The sequence below is a fragment of the Gallinula chloropus genome (assembly GCF_964237585.1).
Source record: "Gallinula chloropus genome assembly, chromosome: 11".
NCBI lineage: Eukaryota > Metazoa > Chordata > Aves > Gruiformes > Rallidae > Gallinula > Gallinula chloropus.
This window is the reverse complement of record NC_140096.1, coordinates 12,946,985-12,972,929: the sequence shown is the minus strand read 5'-3', so window position 1 is coordinate 12,972,929 and position 25,945 is coordinate 12,946,985.

Genomic DNA, 25,945 nt, shown 5'->3' with positions numbered 1-25,945 from the left:
TAAAGCTTCCAAAGCTGCTTAAATTTGTGCTATAAGTATTGAGAAGTTGTTTTTTTTTAAATTTAATTGTGAATTATTGAGGTTTTATTTTTTTTTTTTTTTTGCTTATATGTCAAGAAATTAATGGCAAGAATCCTGCTTGGATCAAAAAGAATCAAAAGAATAGTGGCTTGTTTCCCTAATTCTGCTATTTCTGTTGTACTAAATTCACTATACATTTAGAGTGAGACAGTAACTAGTTGTTACTGACAGTAGTGCACCAAGACATTTGATTTACAGACCAGAGCTAGACAAAAAATCAGTTTTGGTATTTTTAAGGCAATGAGAATTAATTTGAAAAATAGATATTTTTTTTTTCCTGGAAAAAAGTTAGAATTCCAGGAAACTGTACTTAAATGTTTTATTTCCAGAAGAATTGTTTCCAATCTATAAATTTGATATTAAAGATTTTTCATTTCTATTCAAAAAGAGCTGAAATTACTCACCATACATTTCTAGTAAGTCTTGGGGATACTATCTCAAAATGTAGAAGGGGAATACAATTTAAAACAGAAACATATTTAAATGTCAACAAAATAAATATATATGAAATGCCTTAGTTTCCTTATGTCAGCTTTGTCATTGCAAGCATTTTTTTCCTGTCTACAGTATGTATAGGCGAGTGAGGAACGGCAGTGTCCGTATTTAGCCACCAAAGACAGACGGCGGAAAACTAGTGCATATTGGCTCTTTGTATAATTTACAGACTAAATTAGAAATAATTAGACAGATTTATAATTTGCAAAGTAAATTAGAATTAATGAGACATCCTCAAAAATACTAGTTTTCATTGACTATGCTATTGACTTCCTCTTCATACAGGTGATGCTTTACTTATATATTTCATGTGTCCGATGTACCAAATTAAACACATAGTAAGCCAAATCTTGCTAGAAGCTGAAAATACTCGATCCTGCCATGTGTTTGAGTGCCTAAGAAAGGTCCAAAAGAAAATCTTTGTCAGCTTTCTATTGAAATGTGTGACAGATAACGTGAACACAAACTGACCCTGTTTATACCTGCTGACGATATTCCTGAAAACTTGTGAGAGTGTGCAAACCAGAAATATGTTGGAATTTCCATATGACAGCAATTACAGTCTGTATGGAGGCTAAAAGGATATAAGAAATAAGGCAGAGCTAAGTGGTACTTTTGTATATAGGAGGCAGCACAATGTTTTTTGCTTAAAGTTTGAATCACACTACTGGTAAAATATGTGACACCCATTCACATGATGATTCTTTGTGGAACTGCTTTAAATTAAAGCTTGCCTATCATTCCAGTGTTTGTTGTTTTAAGTTAAATATCTTTTAATACACATCATCTTTAAAACAAGTGTTTATATTTTCAGCCTTTTAAATGCAAAGAAAATGTATTTCCAAACTGGCAGTCAAAGAAGAAAGAGAACTTTGAAATTTTAACTTCTGAAAAGCTGCTTCTAAACAATAATTACTAGTACTTAATAATTTTGCATATATCCTACTAGATACCTTTATCTTGTGTCTGTCTGAATGTTCTTACTAAATCAGTTTTAAAAGTTTTACAGTTCTTCTAGTACAGTCTTGCACTTGAATGAGTTTCTTGTGTTTGTGGAAATACACAAGCTGGTGCCCATCTCTGTGTCCACATACCTCTGCTTTCTTTCTCTTACACTGTGAAAGACCAGGAGCGTCTAATGCAGTATTATATTCATAGAAATAGTTCAGAAAATAGCTTTGTAAACTTTCTTGTGGTCTCAGAAAATGGAGAGAGCTAAAAGTGTGATTGCACTTCCTTTTATCTCATCTCCCTTGGGTAGTCTAGGACTTGGAACAACATTGACCTTTTACACGTCTGTGGAAGAGGGAAATAGAAGTCCTTTTCTGTCTCTACCATTGTCAGAGCTGGGCAGAGCCCCTCTCCAAGTTGTGTGGTATTCATTTTGCTGCAGTATTCTGGTAGTTCTCTATGTATAACTACATTTTATTGTAGTACTGTATAGTACTATATTTCTGTATAGTACTATAGTTTCTGTATAGTACTATATTTTTTTAAAGTAGTAAATACTAGTTTTGTCAATGAAATTACACATAGTAATTTACAAATTGTATATGTCTTTGCAGTTAGAGTGTACCATCTTAGTGAAAGGTCATCTTTTTCCTTTATACTTGGCTACTTGTATGTAAAGAGAATATAGACTAGTTTTGAGCCAAGCATTCAACTGGTAAAGTTTGTTCTCTTAAACTAATATTGTACTTATATTGTATTAGTCCTCCTCTTGTTAGAAGTGACTGAGACAGGCTGATTTTAAATATTAAACATAATATTAAAAATTAAGTAGTTTTGCATGTTTCCCTTCCTTAAGGAAATCATTGTTGTTCCATAGATGTTCCAGGTAACTACCAGTTCCCTATAGGTTTTCATCATTTCCATTTCTGTTCAGTTTCTGCCTTGTCATGGTCCTTATTCGAGGCATTAGCTCAATATAAATACCATTTACCCGGCTAAATCTAAATATACAATTTTTTTAAAAGTCCCATTGATACTTCAGAGTCTCAGTCCATTTTCCTCCCACCTAATGCTGTTTACATACTAAAAAAATGAATATGTATTAAACACAAAAGTTGTTATTGCCCTGAATAAAGTCTCACTAAGGGGAAAGAAATCATCTTGTTTAAATATTAAATGATACCAAACTTTATAGACAAAAAGAAACATGCTAGAAGAGGCAATTCAGGCAGTCAAAAAGGGATCTTGAAAGACTGAATAAGTGCTTGTTGTTTTTTTTTTCCCCTGATATGTCATGTCTTCAACATTTTCACCTGTTCCTTTGTAGAGTACAGATAAATCTATTATTTTCCTGGAAAGAAGACGGTTTTATAAAATTCACAGGCTTAATTGATTACCTTCTAACTGTTCCTGGGAGTGACCTACTCTGCAGAGAATGGGAGGAGAGTCACAGAAAGGGAATCAGCATGATCTCAACCCCCTATTTGTTGCTGTAAGTGAGGCTTTTTATTCCTTTTGGTTTCTCCCTCCAAATACCACAGTAGCCAATGTAATTATTTCAGTTCTGCCTTAATAGAAAAAAAACCACACAACCAAACAACCACATTATACTAAGCAATAATAATGTGTGTGTGAGTAGTGTGGTGCTATTCAGTCAACAGGCTTTTCTTTTTTTTTAAATTTATTTTTCAGTTCCATTACTGAATGCAACTTTACACTTTTATTAGAAGGCTTGTGACCTAGCTTATATACAGGTGTTGCAAGTCAATGTTCTTTAGTCACTTCAAGATTCAGTCTTAAAGTGTTAAACGGTGAATATTAGGAATTTGATGTGATAACTCATAGTAGGTTTTATTTTTATGAAAAATAAAATTTAAACTATGTATTAAAAGTTTTGCCTAGTAAGTGCCAACAATTATTCTTTCAACTAAAGTAGAACTTTTCTTTGCTAATCAGTGGAGATGAAATAATTGGATAATAAAGGCATAGCACTGATGTGTAAATGATTGATTAACAAAGAAAAAATAAGAAAATACAGCCTTAGTTTTTTTTTTTTTTTTAATTTAATTCTGAGTTTGAGTGGAACAGCATTTAGCAGAATGATATGGCTTAATTTTACCACTAGTTTTAGAAAGTGGGTGAGGAAGAATCCTAGACACTTATACACAATGATTTCAAATTATTTAGAAGTTGCCATTTCTGATGTTTCTCCATCTTATTGTGGATTTAGGGACTTATGAAATAAACTTTTCAAAAGCTGAAGCAAACTCTTTAGAAAGTTGTACCTGGAATGCAACCTATTCACATACATCTTTGCAAGTCTTTCTTGTAAAATAGAGAGGCTAAATGCTATCTGTTCTGAAGGAACACTGAGCAAGACAAAGTATTTGATGTGACACATCCATGCTTTGCTTGTCAGGCAAAACAGTTTTCACTATTATTCACTGCCCTCTCTATATTGAAGAACATGTCTAAAGTAAGCTGAACGCTCTTGTGTTTTGTGATAGTGTGTTACTGGGAAAATAAAACAGCTACAATTATCTGCTCAACAAATAGAACTTGTCAGCTGGCAGGCATGCAGAACTAATGCAGATGGCCAGCTCAGAAAAGCTGTCAAACAGAAAGACTGAAATAAAATATATTTTCTTCACATTTTGTAGACTTTCTAAAACAATACGTATTTTTTTAATGTCAGTTCAGTGGATTTTAGTGCTCTTACTTAGCTCAAGTGTTTTCCCAAAAACTCCAGAGGAAGAGGTATTACTAAAATAGTGACAGGTATCTTTGGATGTCACATGAAGACTGTGGAGATGATCTTTGCATGTAAGTGTTCCTCTCCTTCAAATAGAAGAATGGAATCTATGTCTTCTGTATGTGAAGGCTTTGGAAACAGAGGGTTTGTATACTCCAGGACCAGCGATCTTTTCCCTTTTTTCGTACGACTGTCCTGTTTTGCTCTGCTTCGAGCTGCCTGTTGGTAACACCCAGAGACATGTTACTGAGGAGCATTTTTATTATTTGTTGTTCTGTCAGTTATTTTGTTCCTTACAGGTAATGAAAAATACTCCTTTAGATCTACTTATCCTCATTAGGTGTTACCTCTCTGTGCTGCGCAGACCTGTAATACATGCTACAAAATGGCATACTAAAGTAAAAAGTGCATTAAACAGTTACTGTTAGCATAGGCATTGCTGTACCACATTTATGTATTAATATATGGTTTCCCCTAGCCTGCAGGGTGATGGCATGAAGAGAATGCTTTGTGTAAAATAATTCAGTCCATCTGGAGTGTTTCTGTTAAGACTTATATAGATAACTGTTAAGATATCTTGGTTTCATAACATCACATTTCCAGTTACTCTTTTTTCCTTGTTTGGCTGTTGTTTTGACTTATTTATTTATTTATTAATTGATAATATTCAGAGGGGTGCCTTGTTCTGTTAGGTTCTTGGGTTTTTTTAATGGGTGCTGTGCCAGGAGAGAATTTAGTGTGAAAACAAAGGGATGTGCTATGACTACAAAAGGAAGTAAATTGAAAACAAATAGGAGCCTCAGAAGTGACACAATATATATTCAGACTGTGGAAGGTATAGCTAGAAGCGTTCAGTCAATCAGAATGGACTTTTCAAAGGGTTTCTGTGTGAAAGCACACAATTGGTTAGATGTATATTATATGGCAATGTCAGCCTCCTAGGGAGGATCACACGCACACCGATGGTCTGATCCACTAAGGTGCATCCTTTGATCTGAATGATAAGAAGCCACCCATGTGCCAGTAGAAACTTATTTGATTGCACCAGCTCTTGTTATTTCCCTTTGCTCTGTGGCATGCCCTAGTACAAAGCTAAACTGGAAGATTAATATTCACTTTTGTGTCTGTACCCTTTGTTGTTCCCTCTTAAGGAGAAAAATGTTGAGAAGCCCTTATTTATTTTTAATAGAAATCCTAATGTGCGCTGTAGCTTCTTGTAGTTCAAACCACTCTACGTCCCAGACTGGTATGTGGCAGGTTGTACACCGTTCTTTGCTTAACTTCTTACAATAAAAGTAGCTCGAGGCTGTGTCAAAGATTAACCTGCTCATGGGATTCATGAGATATACAGCTGGATAGGGTGAAAAGCAGCTAGATTTTGGTGGAGTTTTTTTAATGTTTCCAATGTCTTCTATATTAAAAGCTTCTAGCACCTCCTGTTCTTTAAAAGATCTTTTGTTCTTAAATTCTAGGATCCTGGGGGACTTTAAAAATATAGGCTGCCAAAGTGCCACTTATGAGACCTCAAATGAAATTTACAGACACAAAAAAAATGGTCCAGGAGTATGGTGGCATTTATTTCTTCAATATTTCAGCAAGCTTCAAAGTATTCCTGCAAAAAGTTATAAACATTCTTAAAAATCTTTTTACTTTGGTTCAGATGTCACATCCTGCATACAAGAATAGTATATAACCTGCTTTTACAGAATTTGCAATTCATCAGGTCTTTTTCCTTTAAGAAAGTGGATGCAGAATGCCAAACTTCAGGAAGAATTAGAAACTCATGACTAGAACCTTTCAGGATATATGTTTATTTACGTATACATTATCTATCAGAGATACAAACAGATGTTTGTTTTAGCAGACCTTGTGTGTGTGTACCCATGTGTGTATGTATGTATACATACACACTCAAACATATATTCCATATATACACTTACTTATTTTGTTATGTAGGTTGGTGAGTGTATATGTATATATTTAGATATATTTGCACACTGTTTTTTAAAGAACTTGTACCATCTTCAGTGGTTCAGGTCTCTCTTTAACGGGGAGTATATTTTGCCTCACATTGAAAAGCTGAATTGGATATGTTTTTAAGAGTTGAGCCTGAAGGATCTTTTTCAAACTACAAAGCAGAAATCAGACCAAAGTGTTGTCTTCAGCAAAGACCAGTTCTTTCCTTGTTCCAAATTTGTTGGTGGCTTCACACTACCACTACACCCTCCAATCTTTTTCTTCTGCTTAGTTCCATGAAGGTTTCAAGTGTCTGAAAAATAGGTCGGTGAACTGTTGAAGTTTTCACTCACTGATTTCTTTGGCTCTACTCTTTTGGCTGGGTTTTTCTTGCATTTTGACCATTTCAGTCATTCAATGCTGACAATGAAGCTTTTTTCTTCTCACACTCTATTTGTGTTGAGATGTGTGTGTTAGAGATGTTTGACTTGCATTCTTCCAGATGTATAAGCAGAATTTTCAGTATGCCATATGGGAACACAGAAACATGAGACATAAAGGTTTATTAGCCTTTCAACAGAAAATGCAAGTTATTATTGAACACTGTCGTCAAAGCAACCCTAATTACAATGCTTTCTTACAAGGAAGTCCAGTATAGAAAAAGTAATTCCAGGAAGTCCTTTTATTTATATGATGAGTTTTTACCTCTGTGAGCACAGGTACAATATTCTTGTTTTAGCACTGGTTTTCATCCAGTTACCCCAGCAGAATGAAGAAAAACTCAAAGCAGAACGAGAAAAGAACTCCAATTGTAGAGATTTTCATAGGGAACACTGAAAACCATGAAACTAATAGGTGCACACTTGTCACAGTAAGAAAGGCAGCTGAAGAGGGAGTTCAAGAAAAAAACAAATTGATTTAGAATGCATTCATTGTTTAATTACTCCACAACTGTAGTTACTGCACAGTCAATAGCACTTCATACAGACAAGTGTCTGGCTGTAAGTGCCCAGTTGGCTATAAGTTTGGCTGTAAATTGCACATGTTAAATTTACTTCTGTGTGTCATACATGCAATTGTAAAACTATTAGTTTGACATATCTTATATTGATTTCCCAGTATTATGATATTGTCAGGCCTTTTTTTTTATTGCTACCAACATTTTTTTTAACACTGGCTGCACTGAAGAATTCTGAAGTCATGGATTTGCTCCAGAGAGAGACTTCTAATTTCATTGTACTCAGCTGTTCAAGTTGCCTCATATGCCAGTGCCTGACTTAGAAATTGTGTCCCAGTACTTACTTTATCAAACAGGCTTTGTTAAGATTGCTGAAAGCAAAACTTCAAGTCAAGACTTTTTCCCCCAGTGGTAAAACACGCTGTACTTGGATTTTGATACCACATGTTCCTGTCATCATTTTATTATTTGATCCAGTTATTTCAGCAGAAAAGACATGATAAATGCACTGAGGACTCCATACATGGGCCTTGCATGACAGCCAGGTTATCTCTGGAAAGACATATTTCAATTTGCCTTTGACGGTTTCATTACTAAGTATAGAACTTGCCAAAAAAGGTCAGACCTTAAAATCTAAAGCCAAGTTTCCTTGTGGCCAATAGGAAGTGCATAGTTAACATTGGAGCAAAGGCAGAAGTGAAGCTATTAATAACCTTTGACAAGTCACTGATAGTGTAAAGAGAGGCTTTTAAAATATGTTGTTGGTCATTGTAGCACCACGAATAAACATGGGGAACTTCCACATTAAATTATCAAAAGTATTTTAGGCAACTGAATCGTGAAAGGTAATTTCCTGGCAAGTTGTTTATAAAGATAGTAGGAAAACAGAGGATTTAAAGCTGACAAGTGTAGTGCCTGCTTTTTGATTTTATTTATTTAATCTTTTCCTCCCTTTGCTTGAACTCATGAGGAAATACAGTATATCCAGCCACACAAATCCCAATGAAAAATGTTGATGGTGACTGCATTCCAGTTCAGGGAAAGCATATTGTAAATAATGTTCTTCCTTTTTTCCCCCCACCTCTTTATTAGCTTCTCTCCATTGCCGACTCTATCAGTGCACTTTTATATCGGTATCTATAAATTATCAGCATCCACTATTGATCTGATAGTGAGGACAAGAATGAAGTATTTAAATCTCAGCTTTGATTTAAAAGTTTGTGCTAGATGTTTTTACTGCCAGGATTCCTTACTGAGAAGCTGAATTCAGTTAGAGTGTAAGACTAGAAAGCCTATGCTTGGATTTTTCCCCTTTCTTCCTCTTCCCCCATAGCTTTTCTAGCAAATATTTTCATAAAAGGCAATTCAGCTTTAGTAGAAATATTATGACTGATCTGAAAGCTTACCAATTGTTTTGCAGGACCAGAACTTCTGATGGAGAGCATGTAGTTGTGGCTAGGGTAAGAGTGCCACTACCTCCAGACAATTTTTAGGACAAGAGCTTTACTCTTACTTTCTCAGTCTAAAGAATCTTCCTGGGCAATGTTCAGATATTTCTACTTTGGTTTAGATTAATTGTTTCTATACTGTGGCTGTTACTGCCCTTTGGTTTTGCTGCTTAATTTTTTTGCTAATTGTTTGACATGGACAGGAATTTCTCTAAGGGTCCTGAGGTCAGTGTCTGTAAACGACATTGGTTTCTGGCCATAGCTCATTATATGAAAACATTAGAGAGGTTGCCAGACCTTGTCTTTGACTTTGACACCCTAGAAGAAAACACGTGTATAACGTCAAAGAAGTTACTTTCGACTTTGTGCACACACACACACAACCTCTCATTGTTATGCTTAAGAAGGAAACTCAAAACACTTCAGTGGTTCAGACATATTATTTTGTCAAGTCCATACTCTGTCTTGTTGACAGAGTACATTTTCTCAAAAGCTGAAATCATTCTGTCAAGGAAACTTATTTTGTTCAATAATCCTGCTTGTTGACAAATGTTCAAAAGGGAAAAAAATCTTCAATTATTCTGGGAATGTTCTGCCTGGTATCTCCAGGTTTATTTATTTTGCCATGGGAAAGAATGGTTATTAGTTTGTAGGTGAACTATCCAGGTCTTGATACAATGAAAGAACAAGGTATCCTCCTTATACTTACGTGAGTGTGCTTTAGGGGAGGCTTTTTTCGAAGTAGGTTGTTCAATTTTAGGTCACATTCCAAATGACTGATCAGCAGTGGAGTAGAGGCAGTATGTGTATCATGTGAGCAGAGGAAGGATGAGCTGAAAATTCACATATCTGTCGTTAATATCAAGCAGGTGTGGCAATGCAATGATGACACATTTTCAAGGGGATTCATCTTATTAGTTGCATATACAAATAGACGAATATGAGAATGATAAAAAACGTTCGTGCTGGGCTGTTTCTACTTGTCATCCCCCTCCACCCATCAAATCAAATTGGTTAGGGAGGTGAATCCCTGTGTTTTGATACCCACAAACTCTTTTCATTCTTTAATAGTGGAGTCATTTTTTAATTGTTTTGGCTTATTCTGTATTGCCTGACACACTTGTTTAAGTGAAATAGCAGGTTGGGTTTGGGTGTTGGTTTGGGTTTTTTTTCCCATTTTATTCATATCATTCATTCTGTTGCTTTACCAGTCCTTTGTAGTCTTACTGTCAATTGTCTTGATCACTTTAATTCCTAATATATAGTATTTTTCTCATACATTAAAAAGGTGTCATTCTATCTGATTTTCCATTCAAAGGAAATTCAGATTTTTGAAATAATAAGCAGTGTGTTGTAACAGATGCTTCTTTGACACCTTTAGATCAAAGAGAAAAGCAACAGGGTTTTTAATAGATACTCTTAGATGTAAATCATATTGAAAGACTGAGCAAAAGTAGAACAGTCCTGACTTTTCCTTTCAGACAGGCAGCCTTTCTATTTATTAGTTTCATCTCACATCACAGGACTGGTTTCACACCTGAGTGTGTTCAGCACAGTATCCAAACAGCATCATGGAGTTTCTACATCTCTAATATTCTCACCTACAGACACAAAGTTTAAAGATTATATTTTCATATAACTCATCAGGTATGATACATTTTTGAATGCTTTGCCTTTTCCATGGAAGATCTATATTTAAGGATGGCCACTTGGCCCCTAGTGCTGTGACAGATATGAAGTATTTATGTGGTGAGAGGTGCCCGGTGCTCTCAATGGAAGAGCCCGTAGCTGGTCCACACAAGTATGACTGCTGCATCAGAAGTCACATGGGAAAAGCATATATATTTAGTAGAAGATACTGGACCTAAGAAAGTATCTATATACAGGGACAGATGGTAATTTATTTTAAAAAGTCTTCATTTTGCTTATGTCACTTTTCTGTTACTTGTTATTTGAGAGCGCTGTGGTGAGATTTTACCAAAACCATGGTAATGAGAACTATGAGATAAGCTTCACAGCAATCAGAGAATAGATGCAATACATTCCTTTGGTGAAAGTGTTGAATGTACTACATTATCTGGTGACATAAACGGCATCTGGAGTTTTCTAGTACCCACAGTTTTGATACATTTGTACTTTGATATCTCTTTTCCAATTGTGCCATTCTCAAACCTGGTATCTGGTCTGAACTTTCAGTTATTATGTTCCTTTTAACTCAACACTTATTAGTCTCATTTCTTGATGTTTCTCTGATGAGATGAGCTCCTCATTATTTGTCCTCTCAAGGTTCTCGTGGTAGAGAAAAAGGGTTCATTGCCAGTGGCATTAATTCATGTTGTATATCGTTTAGAAGATAATCATAAGTTGAAGCCTTCTATTTCTGGTTTATTCTCCAAAGTAATGAAAGTTTAAAGCCAAATGAATAATTTAAAATAGTTGCTTGTTAAGTTCATTAACCCAATTGTCTACAGAGAAACCAAGGCAACTTGAACTCAAGATAAACATGAACACACTGAAAGAATTAGTATTTTATTGTATTTTTGTGCTCAGTCTTATAAATTAATTTGTTATTATATTTCTCCTTAAGATAAATATTTTTTGTCCTAACAACTACTAAATCATCAGGTTGAAAGAGACCACCAAAGGTCCTATAGTCCAACCTCCTGCTCAAAGGAGGGTCAGCTAATGGTAACTCTTCAAGAATTTTAAATGTCGGGATATACTTTAGGCTTTGTGCTGGGCGTGTGGGATTTTTTAGTTTTTCTGTGTTTATTTTTGTTTGATTTGTGGTTTGTTTGTTTTGTTTTTTGAAATGAAGTAGACACACTATGGAATACAATGTATCCCTTAAATATACCACATTGTTACTACTTATTTGCCACATGCATTATGAGATTTAGTTGGAGTACTATTTTCATAGCATTTCTTGCAGTATAGGAAACTAAAGAATATGAAGAAAGATGCAAGATTAGGTGTTACATAGATTCTTTCCATAATAAATTATTCAGGCTTAATTCAGTCATGAAAACATGCTACATTTTTTTAAGTGACTGTTAGAAATGAAGAGCACTATCAAGTGTTTGTTTCAATAAAGCAGGCTGAAAGATGCTTTTTTACCTCCTCTCCACTCATTGATTTTAAGTGCTGCAGTAGAGAAATTCCTTCCTTTATTCTGTTATACTTAACCTTTTGCTCTGCAATGTGCAATTTAATGATTTTACTAGCTGTTTTGCAAAAACAGGTAGAATAATTATCCAGCAAAGTATACAATACAACTTGGTTTATTGTCCCTTGACTGGAATACTGCAATTGTCTGTATCTAAATAATATGCAGGCATTGATAGATACTTGTCATTTACTCATGCAGTTGCTCTAAAGGCAGCAGATGATCACATCAATAATGGATTTTTCTGTAGAAATTAAAAGGAAATAAAATCCTGTGAGAACTTATGTTGCCTTGAAGAAGGATTCCTTCTCCAAATCCTTAGGTAATATAAATTGATGAATCTTTTTAGAGCCCAGTTTTAGTACTTAGTAGCTAAGAATCTGGTTTAGAAATTCCAAATGTGAATATTTAAATGCAACATTACTCAGTAATGTTTTTACTGTCAACAGCTAAGACACTGCTTTAATTTACATTTTATGAATTATTTTTAATCACAGTGAAATTATTGTGGTTTTTTGTTTTGTTTTGTTTTGTTTTCACGTGGTGAAAACAAAAGCAGCAAACAAGTTTCATATATCTTTCTTGGGTGATGCTGAACAGTTGGTTCCTCTGCGAAGGAAAGAGGAACACCAGGCTGAGAGCTGCCTCTCTTCTAGAAATCACCAGGTTAGAGAGATAAGTATCAAGAAATACAAATACGGTAGAGGTGGTTTCACCATGGGCACTGGGGATCAATAACATGGTAGAGTGCGTTGTTGTGTTTGAGGTTTCCTTTGTGGAAAGACCAAAGGCAGGATGTCTGGAACAGACACTGCCAGGATCCACAGCAAGGGCAAAATGCCATGTGTGGAGCCCCTAAATCTGAACTACTCCTGCAAGTTTCCAGAGCAGCTGGATGATAACCTAGGCTTAATTTAGATTATTTAGGTCTTTGTGAAGACAGAGGGGGTAATCAAGTAGTAACACTGTTACACAAACTCCTTTTTTTGATGTTGTGGTTAGCCCAGAAGTAAGCACCACACAGCCGCTTGCTCACCCATCCCTGACCAGGGGATGAGGGAAGAGAACTCCAGGGTAGCAATAAAGACAGTTTCATAGGATAACAAAGGAAGACAATAATAATCATGATGATGATGATGATGATAATAATAACAATAATAATAGTAAAAAAATAAAATAAGTGATATGCAGGTGGAATTGTTCACCACATGCAGAAAAATACTCAATCCAATGCTCTATTTCCAAGCAGAGATCCCATCTCCTGGCTATCTTCTCCAGTTATATCCACAGCATGATGTTATGTGGCTGGGAACATCTTTTTTGGCCAGTCTGGGTCAGCTGTCCTGGGTGTGCTCTCCCAGCTTCTTGTGCGGCTGTCAGGGCCTGAGTAGCTGGAAAGTCCTTGGCATAGAAAAGTCACAACTACCTAGCAAAAACTGAAACCCTCAGTGTGGTATCAATGTTATTTTCAATCTAAATCCAAAATACCAGCTACCTGAAAAGCATTAGCTCACCTGAAACCAGGACGGCAGGCCATTGACAAGGACGGGAACCTGGGCTGGATAGGCCCTCTGCTTTGATCCAGTGCAGCGACGTTCTTACATTCAGTGCAGTTCTTGTATTTTCATATTCTGTGTTCTTGAACATCATGTTGTATGATAGAAGAATCCGGAATATTAATGAAACAAAAGTAATAAGCTTAAGGTTTTTGCTAGCCTGTATGGATACCTATAAGGCCCTTATCACGTAACAACTTTGATGTAGCTGTATTGGTTGATCAAGCAAACAATGCTACAACAAATACCGGGAGGGTCTAGCTCAACAGATAACTTCCTGTACACAAGACTTTCTAAAAGGGTGCTACATCAAGGTTATGGATATTGCGTATAGACATTAATTTATTAAAAAAAATAATTATGGTATATTGTAGAACTGTTACAGTGTTTCAGTTTATAATAGCAAATCTACCTCTATTATCCTCCCATCTTGTTTCATCTTACCTGCTGTATGCTTGAATGTTTTCCAGTGATTTAAGAACAAAGGAAAAAAACCCAAGATTAAAATAGTTGGATCAAGTTAATTTTCTTTTCACTGTTTTCTGTAGGAGTATCCATTTAAAAACTCCTACTGTTTATTATATGCCAGGATGATTTTGAAAAAGTTTCTAAGGAGAGCAAAACAATATTCTAGTATGCTCCTTGTTATATTGTTTTGAATATGCTGTCAAAAAAAGCCACGGCATATTAAAATAGGTGTTGATTTTTCAGGAGATTTTTTCTGTAAAATCTGCATTTTATTCTCTTGCTAACCCATATTTCTGGGCCTTTTTCCATTATATTTTTCATTAAAAGATCCCTGAAGTCTGTATAACTTTCTTTTTCATAGTTTCTTCTTGATTCAGTGTTGGTTTTTTCTTGTTTCAGTGATACTGCTAACCTTCAAAGCATTTATGGGAAATATTTTTTCTTTTACAGAAAAGAAATTTAATGTCTGGTCACTTACATATGGGTTTTTTTGAGTACAGTTTCCGTATCTTCTGAGTATTTTCTGAGTGCTGACCAACAAAGGTGTATTAGAAAAATGTAATTCAGCAAATGTAATTGACTACATCATCATTCACAGATATCCAAAGCATATCTATCCAAATCCCTTTTAAACTTAATGACATTTTTATTCTACATTATTTCTCCATTCCATATGAGATATTAGAAACAATATAAACCTTATCAATTAAGATATTATCTCAGAAAATGTTAGCCAGTTTTTCTCGTCAGACATGACACCTGTTTTTCTCACATCATGAAAACACATTAAATTGTTTTAAAGGTGTAATTTAAGATTACTAGAGCAAGAAAATTACCTTCTAGGGATAACCTTCTTCTAAAAGGTGTAAACCTCAGTTGAACAGTTCTTAGGTTGACTTAAAGGTATATTTCACTTTATGCATCATTTTCTCATGCCTTGATTTTAAACGTTTATCTCAACTGTTTTAGAGATGAAATATTTTCTGTTTATAAATATTTATTTCTTCTGATATAAAGAAAATGCATATCGTTTACCATCATTTAATTTCTAAATTTGTGAAACCCCCCCCCCAAACAAGCAAACAAAAAAAACACACCAAAAAAAACACATTTGGAAAAGGTGATACAGACTCAATTGAAGGGGAAGCTGACCTGTGTCGTAAGAACCTGTTTTCCAAATTGCCCAATATTTTGGCTACCACCTTGAAACATAATAATTTTAAAGCGTTTGAGTCAGCATCTGGGGAGTTTAGAATAGCCCTACATTAAATAGCAAGCATATTTCAACCATAAGAGTAGTGAATCGCTATTCAGCTCTAACGTATGGAAAATACATAAAATAATTCACTTGCGTAATACCTGCATTGCATTTTAAAGTTTAACATGTCAGCAGTTTTTAAGGGAAGAAAAGTAATAATCTGACAAATCATGTACACTGTTAATTAGAAGATATGCTTAACTCCAGCATTATATCACTTTTCTTCTTCAGAAGCCTCCTACTCTAGACTTTTATATTGGGTGAAAAAAAATGAGGTCTGTTCAGATGTCAGTGATAGAAAGAGTTTATGAATCTTGCTGAGAAGATCTTCACAAAAGCAGATGGCAGCCATCAGATACAATCTTGGTGGAAATAGTCTTCTTATGTTACAGTGAAAAATAAGCCTATGATGCAGTGACTGTGAGAAGGAAGTTCTGAAAGTTTCAGTGCTCCATCACTCACAACTAGACGTGTCAGTTGGGAAGAGGGAGAACCTGCTTTTACTTTTTTTAACCAATTGCATCTACTCGTAGCAATAGTGTGTGTTTTTTTCTTTATTTCTTTAATCATGGCCATCGTCAATCTCTGTTTAAGTCACTCCCTTTTTTCTATTGTCCATTTCCTCAGAGCATAAGCCCTTAGCAGCTGCAGGCATGTTTATTACTGTCTGCCTCGGCTGTGGTTTTCATTGCAATGTGTAAAAGATGTGATGAAAATAACTGATTAAAAGCATAATGCATTCATTAAAAAGTATTAGATCCAGATTTTGCTGTAATATCTGTAGATGTCAGTCCAGTGGACTGTGAGGTATGCTTTTGTCTAATCATTACTGAGCTTGATATTTTCCTTCCCCCTTCTCCTCCTACTTAAGCCGAACACTGCATATTAAAAAACATCAATGAAAAAGTTCACCTTAAGTAACACAGATTTTGGTAGAGAAAGTGGGACTCATCAGTAGATTCTCAGAATTGCAGTGTCAGATTTAGTAGCAAGTTAAATCTCAGTTGCAGGACTGTATATGATGATAGCATATTTCACCAGGAAATTTTGGAAGATGCCATTCAATAGATGTAGATGACCATAGGAAATACTGAACTTAACTACTTAAGCAGACTGTCCAGGCCTATGGCTCTACCTAGGAATTTAGTTTCTTCTAAACTCTTAAGATGAAAATCTAAAATATGTAAATCATTGTTATTCAAAAGGCTTCCTCAGTAATTGTCTCCCCTCAATCTATCTATAGATACTGAAAAAAAAAGTAAATAAATTAGGCATATTTATTCTGTGCACCTTGATAATTTCCAGAGAAAGCTCTACGCAGCAAGACATGTTCAGAATAATTTAATGGTGTCTGGATTTCCCTGATGCTTACCTGCTACAGATGTCAGTCCAGTGCACGTGGAAAACAGGTTTCTTGACAGGTGTGCTTTTTTTCCGCCACATAGCAAGAAAATGCACATTAAGAAATTAGGCAATCTTTGTAGGAAACATCAGACACAATTTGGGGGGTTCTGAGAATGATAAACTGCTTTTTGGTCTAACATCTGGATCCTGTTATTTCAATAGCTTTCCCTCAGTGGTGGAAACATTGTCTAATGTGCACCTTCTGTCACGCTGATTGGTTTAAATGTTTATTTGGGAGAAGAAGCAAAAACCTTTTTAGTACTGTAATTCTACAGCTTGAAGCTGTTGCAGTATTGCATAGATACTAAATCTAAGTGTTTTTAAATTCTGGGGAGTGTCTGGTTCTCAAAACCTTGAGACAGCATGATTTTCCATCAATTTTAGGTCTAGTGTGTTTGTTCATGCCTCGTATAAAGAACTAAATTTAAAAAGAAAAGTGGCCAAATGACAAGAATCTATTTCCCATATATATATATATGTGTGGGTTTTTTCTTCATCTGACTACTTTGATGTTCATTTTGCTGAAGGGTTATTCCTTTGTCTTTTTAGCTGGCTTTACGTTAAGTTCTTTAAAGCTCTTGGTCTCACAGGATGAATTCCCTTTGCTTGTGGTATCCTTCATTTTCTTTTTTCTTCCAAGGAATGTTGTATAACCTGCTAGCGTGTGGTTGGTTAAAAGTATGTTTTTATATATGATTAGCCACTACTACTGCTGTAAATACTGTCATGGGAAAGTTGGCTTCATTTTTGATTGCCAGTATTATAGGAAATGTAAAGTGTGGTTGGAATTACAGAAAGAGAGCTAGTTGAATGGCTGTGGGGATACTTTAGAAAGGGTGTTAGGTCTAAATGCCAGGTAGCAACCACTTCACAAGTCACTAAAATTTTTAAAAACAACTTTTGAGAAAATGGCAATTTCAAATACAGACTTGCTGAAGGAAATAAACTGATAAATGATATCTCGCTGAAATTAGATTATAGTCTTGTTGGTTTTATTGATTGATTTAACACTTTTGGAAGCTGCCAGCATACTAAACAGAATTATGAGGTCCATCTCTGGCTTCCATTTAACTTCTGTCACCATTTCAGTGTTGGCACCCTAGGACTGGCATACAAAGCCATAACTTCACAGTGGAGCTACAAACATTTATAGTGGGAGAATGAAACAAATGAAAATGCTTTCATCATTTAAAACAGAAGGGGTGATTAGGGTCGGGGGGTGGGTTCATTAGCATTTATTTGTTCAGTATGAATTGAAAAGACACTAAACAGTAAATCACGCTGACAGCAGTGTCTCCTTTACCTCACAAACAAGCAATACGTCCTCTGCAAAAGCAGAGGAATGTTATTTCATGCCTTTTGTCAGAAAAATAAGACTCTGATTTTGGTCATGCAGAAGCTCCGAAGGATTTTAAATAAATAGAATAGCTAAGACAGAGCTGAAAATGATGCTATGATCCTCACTTAAGGTACTGTAGGTATATGGGTTGATCTTGCACTTAGGGGGAAGATAATCCTGTGTTGAATCACAGTATTTTTTAAAGATACTACTATCTTTTGAATTCTCCAGTCGTAACTGGCCAAAACATTGTGATATGTCAGATGGCAGCAGGCTTAGGTTTACATTTACGTATTCAAACAGCATTCATAATATGTTTTATGCTACACTTGTGAAATTAATAGGACTGCTTATATCTAACATGCTAAGTGTTATTACAAGGTACTGAACTGAGCTGTTTCAGAGAATATCTAAACTCAATAAATACTGTATCTGCCAAAGATGTTTGTAGATTTACTATTTAGATAGAAGGGCTTTGCAATTTGGAATGTAATTTAGTCTGTGGTAGCTACATGAATGGCTATTTCCTAGTTGTCTAATCTTTAAACATCTTTTAGTATAAGACATTTGATAGTTAAATATTAATAGTAGCATATGAAAAATGGAAAGGATAAGGCTGTATAAAATGTGAAAGTGACATGGAAGAATAGCATGTAATTAAGTCTAAGAATGTTATGATCAGACTAGTGCTGCCAGAAATATTCTTGCTATATCACTTTAAATTTTAATAATTTATTTTTCATTTAGGTAAAAATCAGATCACAATAAGAAATTGTGTTTGTGAATGAGTGCACTGCTGATATTTTATAAGTTGTGTCAAAAATGATGGGTGATATTTTGATGAAAAATGTAAGCATGAAGTGATGACTTCGGCAGTAAAAATAAATTTAGAAAGTATTGCATTTGTAATAGTAGCTAATATTTAGTTTTGTAAGCTGAAACAAAATAAATATATATGAAAAAATGGAAGTTCTAATACAGATAAAAATTCCTTTTTTATTATAAGGAAAAGCAATTATTCCAAGTTACTTTTCCAGACCTAACTCTCAGTTTTAAAAATATCATTAAATGAAATATTTGTTTATGTAAGATGCCAAGAATGATGGCCATGAGCACCTGGGTAATAGATTATGCAGCCAGAAGGGAGCATTGTTGTCATCTAGTCTGACTTCGTGAATTAATTTTTGTTTGTATTGGTACAGATCTGATAGGAAAAAAGAAACTACCTCATCTGTAAGATGATTAGTGTTGAAAAATCTTCTATTTGTGACTATGCTGGCACCGTTACAAAATTGAACCTTATTTCTGACTGTTTCTAATTTATCTTCCAGCCATTTAATCTCATATTTCTGTCTGGTAGACTGAGCCAATTGCCAAATTTTTCATCTACAGAGCAATAGTTGATCTCAAAGGCTTGACCCTAAGCTTTTTGATAAATAAAGCATAGTGAGCCACTACGTTCTCCCATGCATATTGTCCCAGCATTTAACCATTCTCAGGGAATATACCTGAACCCTCTTGTGTTTAGATTTTTTCCTTCAGTACTTGGATACCACATTCTTAATATCCTTGCTTACTTGAGGTTTTTTCTGTGTGCATATTAGACCTTTTGGATTCTGCTGAAATCTCCCATACTGGCTGGTTATTAGTGGAATTTAAATAGGTCTTTCAAGAACTATTGCTTTGTAGGACAATGTCTATTGTGATACAATCATTATTCTTTAGATATCCAAGGTATGACTGTATTTGGCTGCATCAAAGTAAATGTTACATAATTGTATGTACCTAACCGAGCTATCCTGATTGCTTTGGTTTCACAAAATACCCACTTCATTGTTCAATGCTTTAGATTCATGTGGATCTGTGACATTTATCAGAGAGCAGATTTGGTAGGGTTTATTTGTTTGGGTTTGTTTGGGTTTGTTGGGGGTTTTTTTGGTTTTGTGGGTTGTGTGTTTTGGAGGGGTTTTTGTGGGGTTTTTTGTGGGGTTTTTGGGTTTTTGTTTGATTGTTTCTTTCTTTTCGGGTTTTGGTTTTGTTTTTTTTTTTTTTTTTTCAATTAACCAAATAATGATGAAACAATGTAAGGCCAAGAGTATACCTTTTTGGGATCTTGCTAGAAGGACACAATGAGAATTCTACTTCTACAGTGTCTTTAGCTACAGTGTCTTTTACTCCTTTATTTTTTCTCATTCTTTTAGTTGCATGAAGTAGGTGGGATTAATCGTATCCCCCTAAATTTAATAATCCACTGTGCTGCTTACCAGCTATTCCATAGTTTTGTTTGGGAACAGATCTTACTGAACATGGATCTTTCATGCATGATGTTTCACTAAAATCTTATCTTGTACCGACAGATCTATTATAACCTAACAGAAAGTGAGTGAATGTAAACACTTACCTAAGGATAAGATTTTATTTACCTATAGCTATGCATTTTAACAATCTCAATGTAGCGTCTTTCTGTGTTGAGGTTAATTGGAACTGACAGACAATCATCACAAGTGAGGCACACTTATAGGGAAGCACCTTTATTCATGAAAAAGCTAGTTTATGTTTTGCGTGTGCCACGGTGCATAAGGCAATTCCTGGTGGTCTGAATAAAAAGTATGACTTAAATTTGATTTTTAACTGGTGCTCTTTCATTCCTTCTATTTGATTGGGTCTCTTTAGATCTTGTTTTGCATTTACCATAATCAGACATCATGTATTAACTTTTTAGAATTATACCATGCTCTTACTTCCACCAGATCTCTTCAGATGTACAACTTAAAATGAAATTAGAATAACTCCATAAGATTCAATTCTTACTGATTTTAATGGTCTTTTAAATGATTTGTATGCTTCTTACCATTTCTTTTCTGTTCTTCAGACTGCTTAGAATATATTCAAAAATCTCTTATTTTGACTAAACAACTACTAGACTACTTGTGGTTCATTTTCTGTACATCACTAAAGTGTTTCCTTTGATCAGAATCACTTAGCAGTTGAGGTTTTAATACTCTGAATGTAGCTTTTACTCTTCTGCTGTATTTATTGTTCTTGAGTCTTGTGGGAGTTGATAGCTTTTCTGATGACTCCTTAATTCTTGGATTTAGACATCTTCCCTCATCCTTTGATTTCTTCTCTGTATTGAACTTTGTTCTGAGCTGAATTCCCATAATGCACTGCTGATTTTGTTGCTGTTGTTGAACCAAATGATACCCTGAGAAAGTCAAAGGATCAGCACAGTTCATTATCAAAGGCCAAAGAACCCATTTTGTACAGGAGGATAAGGCAAATAAATTATAGCTCTTACAGGACACTGTGACTGCCTGTCAAGAGAGGTTAATGATAAATTGAATAGTAATGAAGTGTTTTGATTGGGGAATGGTTAAACTTTTCATTTTGATTTAAAAAGTCAAAGTAGTATTCCAGAAGTTATGAGTGCCCCTTTCTTTATTCAGAGTAATATATTTTGGAGTGTGATCTTAAATAGCAATGTTGAGAATGTCTTGGTATAATACATTGACCATCTTATTTCACTTGAAAACAACTTCCAGTTTTAAAGATTATCGAGACCCTCTTTTTGCTGATTAGGTTCTTCATCAGTTCTCTTACTTGTACAGTATGATATGCGGAATGATACTGTTGTATATATTAGTGAAACATCGATGGCGATTTTAGCTCTGAAGTAGCGTAACTTTAATTACAGCTGAAACGGGACCCCTTTGATGCTTTTCAATTGATTTATTTTTTGAAGTTGGTATCAAACCAGATTAACTACCGTAAATGTATTCCAAAAGAAAGTAATCTTGCTTATCTTTGCATTGGAGCTCATAGAGCTCATCAAAGCTCTGCTATGTTGTTTAAAACAGTACAACCTTGAAGATGACAAAAGAGGCAGAATTAAAAAAGTAAATGATGCGGAAACACTTCTCATTTGAATATTGGATGTTAATTAGCACATGACTTGGGAAGCCCCATGGAAGAACTTAGTTGAACAGCAAAGCAGCAATACAATTGTGGGGTTCTGCTGTTCTACTCTTTTTGGGCATCATTTGTACTGCTATGTATTTTTGTAATACATATAAAGTAGCAATATCCTATCCACAGAGTAACAGAAATAAACTTAAAACACACAGCTAAGCTGTTTTATTTTGAAAAGGAAAGGAAGAAGTTAAGGTAAATTGTTTTGGTTTGGTTTGGTTTGTAGGTTTTTTGTCATTACTGGTTTTTGTTTTTTCTTAACAGCAAATCTTGGGCATAGATGTTATAGTGTTTACTAGCTTTCACTTCACTAATGAGATTACAATAAATACGTCAAAATGAATAAAGGAAGTTAAAACTTTTTAAATGTTAAAAAATCATAACTGGTCACTCTTTTGTAACTTTTTTTTCTGTAATTATTTTATGTAAATGAAGTAGAATTTTACACTGAGTTTCGTACCTTAATTTTTTTATTGTTATGACATTGTCTTTAATAACTCTGGAGTGCAAATTGGTACATTTCTGAACTTTCCAATGGAGATCATCGTGACAGAGAGTCCAGATCCACCTTTCAGATTCAGGTGGGAGGGATCCAGGTATAATGGAACAAAGAGCTACAGCTAGATCAGTGTTCTGCTCACCTCATGCTCTGGGTTAATCCAGTCCAGAAACTCTATAGCTGTCTTGCATGACTGTGGTTGAGTTTATGTGATGTGATTAGAGACATAAAACAACCATAATCATTCCTTTGGCCAATTTCTGGCTAATTTCAGATGCCAATTTTCGGTTTAAGTATCACTGATTTTTGTTATCATATTGATAATTTGCTGTGTTTTTTAGTGTGTAGAATTCCTTAGTTATGCTAAAGTGTACCCAGAATGCTGTTGGCCCATGTATATACTGTGTTAGTAGTCAGGAAACAAACTGAACCACTGTGGAAGTAAATCTTATGGTCCTGATCCCTGGCTCTGATTCAGTTCTCATATTAAACTTTTGCTTTACCAGAAAAGCCACTAGGTTGCCTTCTATGGAGTTTACATGGTTTCTTGAACTGACCTGAGTGGAAAAGTAATGTTTTAATATTTAATAGTTGGAAAAGTTGCACAACTGGGAAAAAAAATATGTATTTAATGATTGAAACTGCTCTGAAGCTTCTTGCAAAGTAAATTTACGGTTGGTTGCTATAATAGAATTTTAAATCTACTAGGAATTAAGAGCACTGTTCTGGATAGTAGACATTTTCCAATGGGAAACAAAAAAACTTTGCACTCACTGCAGCTGGTTTGCAGTTAAATGTTAAAGAGTTTACTTTTCATTGAAATGGAAATCTATTGCTTTCTTCAGCTAGCATTTAAACAAACACCCAATATATGAAGAAGATTATCAGTCTGAGGATGAAATGCTCTGGTATTCCACAAGCACAAATAGCTCCCCAAAACAGTTGGTATTTCTGTTAAGTCAGTAGTCAGAGAAGCACTTACTAAATTGTCCCTATTAGGCTTTAGAGCAAACGTGCCATAGCAATGGGTGGCAGCATTTTTGGCCTCTCTTGACACCTCTTTTTCCACAGGCAAGCTGCAGCCTCCAGGAGATAAGTCTCTCACATCCAAGAGGGACAGATTCATAACAACATCCTGGGTCATGAAAAGCTACCAGCTTTTTGCCTCTTATACAAAAATATCTTACTGTAATTAAGGTTGAGCTGATAATTATGCTGCTAATACATGAGACAGCACATAATTCCTCTCCTCTCTGAGAGCGCCTTGATGATGCCAAGTGGTTACAAAATGGAGAGTTTTGCACTTCTGTTTTTACATGAGCACTGCTGAAATACAGGGGGAAAAAAGTGGTCATTTTCACCTGAAAATTATCTGACCACCACTGCGATTCAGCTCCTTAGAAATACCTGGCATTTATGAAGTGGTGTGGCATTGCACACAAAATACTGGAAATATTTCTTATTTTTAATACTGCACAAGCAATAATATCTATGTACAAATATGTTGTTTTGAGAGAAACTAATGGCTTTATGAGTATGCTAATCAGAATATTTTCCTTTCAGTATTTTCTAAAGTGTGACAATGATCTCTCTTTTTAAATCTCTCTTCCATGACTTCTTCCTTAAATTTACCCAAGGGAATGTGAATAAAGTATAGAATTATATGAGGAGGAATTAATGACAATTAATATGTGATAGGTGTCATAATTTATGAGGGCTCCTCATTGAGGCAGCACATTCAGACAAGCTCTCCCATATCTGGTTACAAGCCAGAGAGCCATCCTGTTCATCTGACATCTGTCCTACCAACCCTCTACCTATGCAAGTTTCACTGGGACGCTCTAGAGAATGTGCTGGACAGGCAGGGACTTCCCAGTGCCCAAGCTTTAACACTGACAGTGATAAATCCTCTCCCAAGAGGAAATTTTCTTCCCCTTTGGATTCAAGTGATCAGAGGACAATTCCAGGCTGCTAAAACAGAAGGACTGTGAGACAGTGGTGCTTTCTTTTCTAGCAATTGCATTGATTCTGGTGAATGTTTTAAAATACTCAAATTATTTTCATTGGCCAGAGTAAACTTTCTGTTACTATATATTAAAACATTGATTTTCATCACTTACTTTATAAACTTCCTCATATAGTATGTGAAAAAGATCAACAAAAAGAAATAATGAATTTAGACTTGTATAACTGTTTGAACAAATCTAAGTAGTTCCAATGACACTAACATTTAACATCAGTCTTTTCCAACTGCCTTTCACTTGTAAATATTTTCCCATTGGAAGCACCATGTTATTCTTTAGGAAAAATACCAGTCTCCTGAGGTTTTGCTCATTTAAATTCAGAATCAGATGGCATCAGGCAGAAAATAAGTCTTCCCCTTATCCCATTCTTATTCTGACATTTCAGAAAAGGAACTTCCTTCTAGGGTGTAGCCTTGTATGAACTTAAATAAGCACAGCCTAAGGTAACATACACTTTTCACATTACATAAAACAGAAATTTGCTTCTGGAAGATGATATTGCTGTTGAAGGCCCATATTAAAAATGCTAGTGTTTTTAAGGTTTCATAACCTTAAAAGAAGGCTGTAAACAAGCCTTAAATCCTCATCCTAGAAAACTCTCTGTCAGGATTTAATCAGGTTTAGATGTGACTTTAAACTTGCAGATTGGATGAAATTAAAACATCTGAAAAATCAAAATTTCGTAACTAATAATAAATATTTTTCAAACATTTTAATACTAATCAATGAAGTGACTACAAAATGACAAAGGAGCTTCCTGGAGAGATGACTAGATCTGCTATAATGCTTTGCATGGGTCACTGTCACATATATTAAATGTAGGTAGTCCAGGGAGAAAGGTTGTACAAAGGGTCTCAGTAATTCCAACACTCCCAAAAGTATTGTCCATATTGTTCTGTTCCAAATGCCCATGTGGATCCCTCATGATGAGCTTCAAATTGGTGTAGTTTTTTCCTTATTATGTCATTTCTTGGCAGTACCAAAAGAACAGTCACAGAGAATGACCTGTCACAGATATCTGAAGAAATGAATGTTAAAAAAAGAAGAGTCAAAAATGTGTTGAGGCGAGCTAGAAAAATGAAAAATTGGCCAAATATCTTTTCTTTAAGAAAACAAATGGGAGAGATGCAATATACACCACTAGAAAGAAAAATAATCAGTGGTTTGTTAGCTATCCTACACACTCACTGCAATAAGTTTTCTACTATGTTATCTATTGTCATCATAGATATCCTGTAAGTGATGGATATATGGCTGTGATATTGGTGGCATTTGCTCTCTGAGTGACCTCAAAGAGAGGAATTGTTTTATCATAGAGTTCTAGCAAGCAGCTTCCTGTCAGAATGCAGTTATTTCTCTGCATATACATAACAGTTTCCTTGTTTAAAAGCAAACCCAAACCCTTCTCAAACAAGCGGTTGCAGTATGTTTGTAACATTGTATAAGCACAAAATCAACAAATCAGCAATTTAGCATTTTAAAATGGCATAAAGCAAAGCTTTGACATGTTGGACATCAGTTACTAAAAGCGTTTGTATTGCAGTAGGAAGCAATGGCATCAATGGGGCTACAAACCTTCCTAGAGGCTGTGGAAATAAAAAATGGAAGGTGAGTGTTGAAG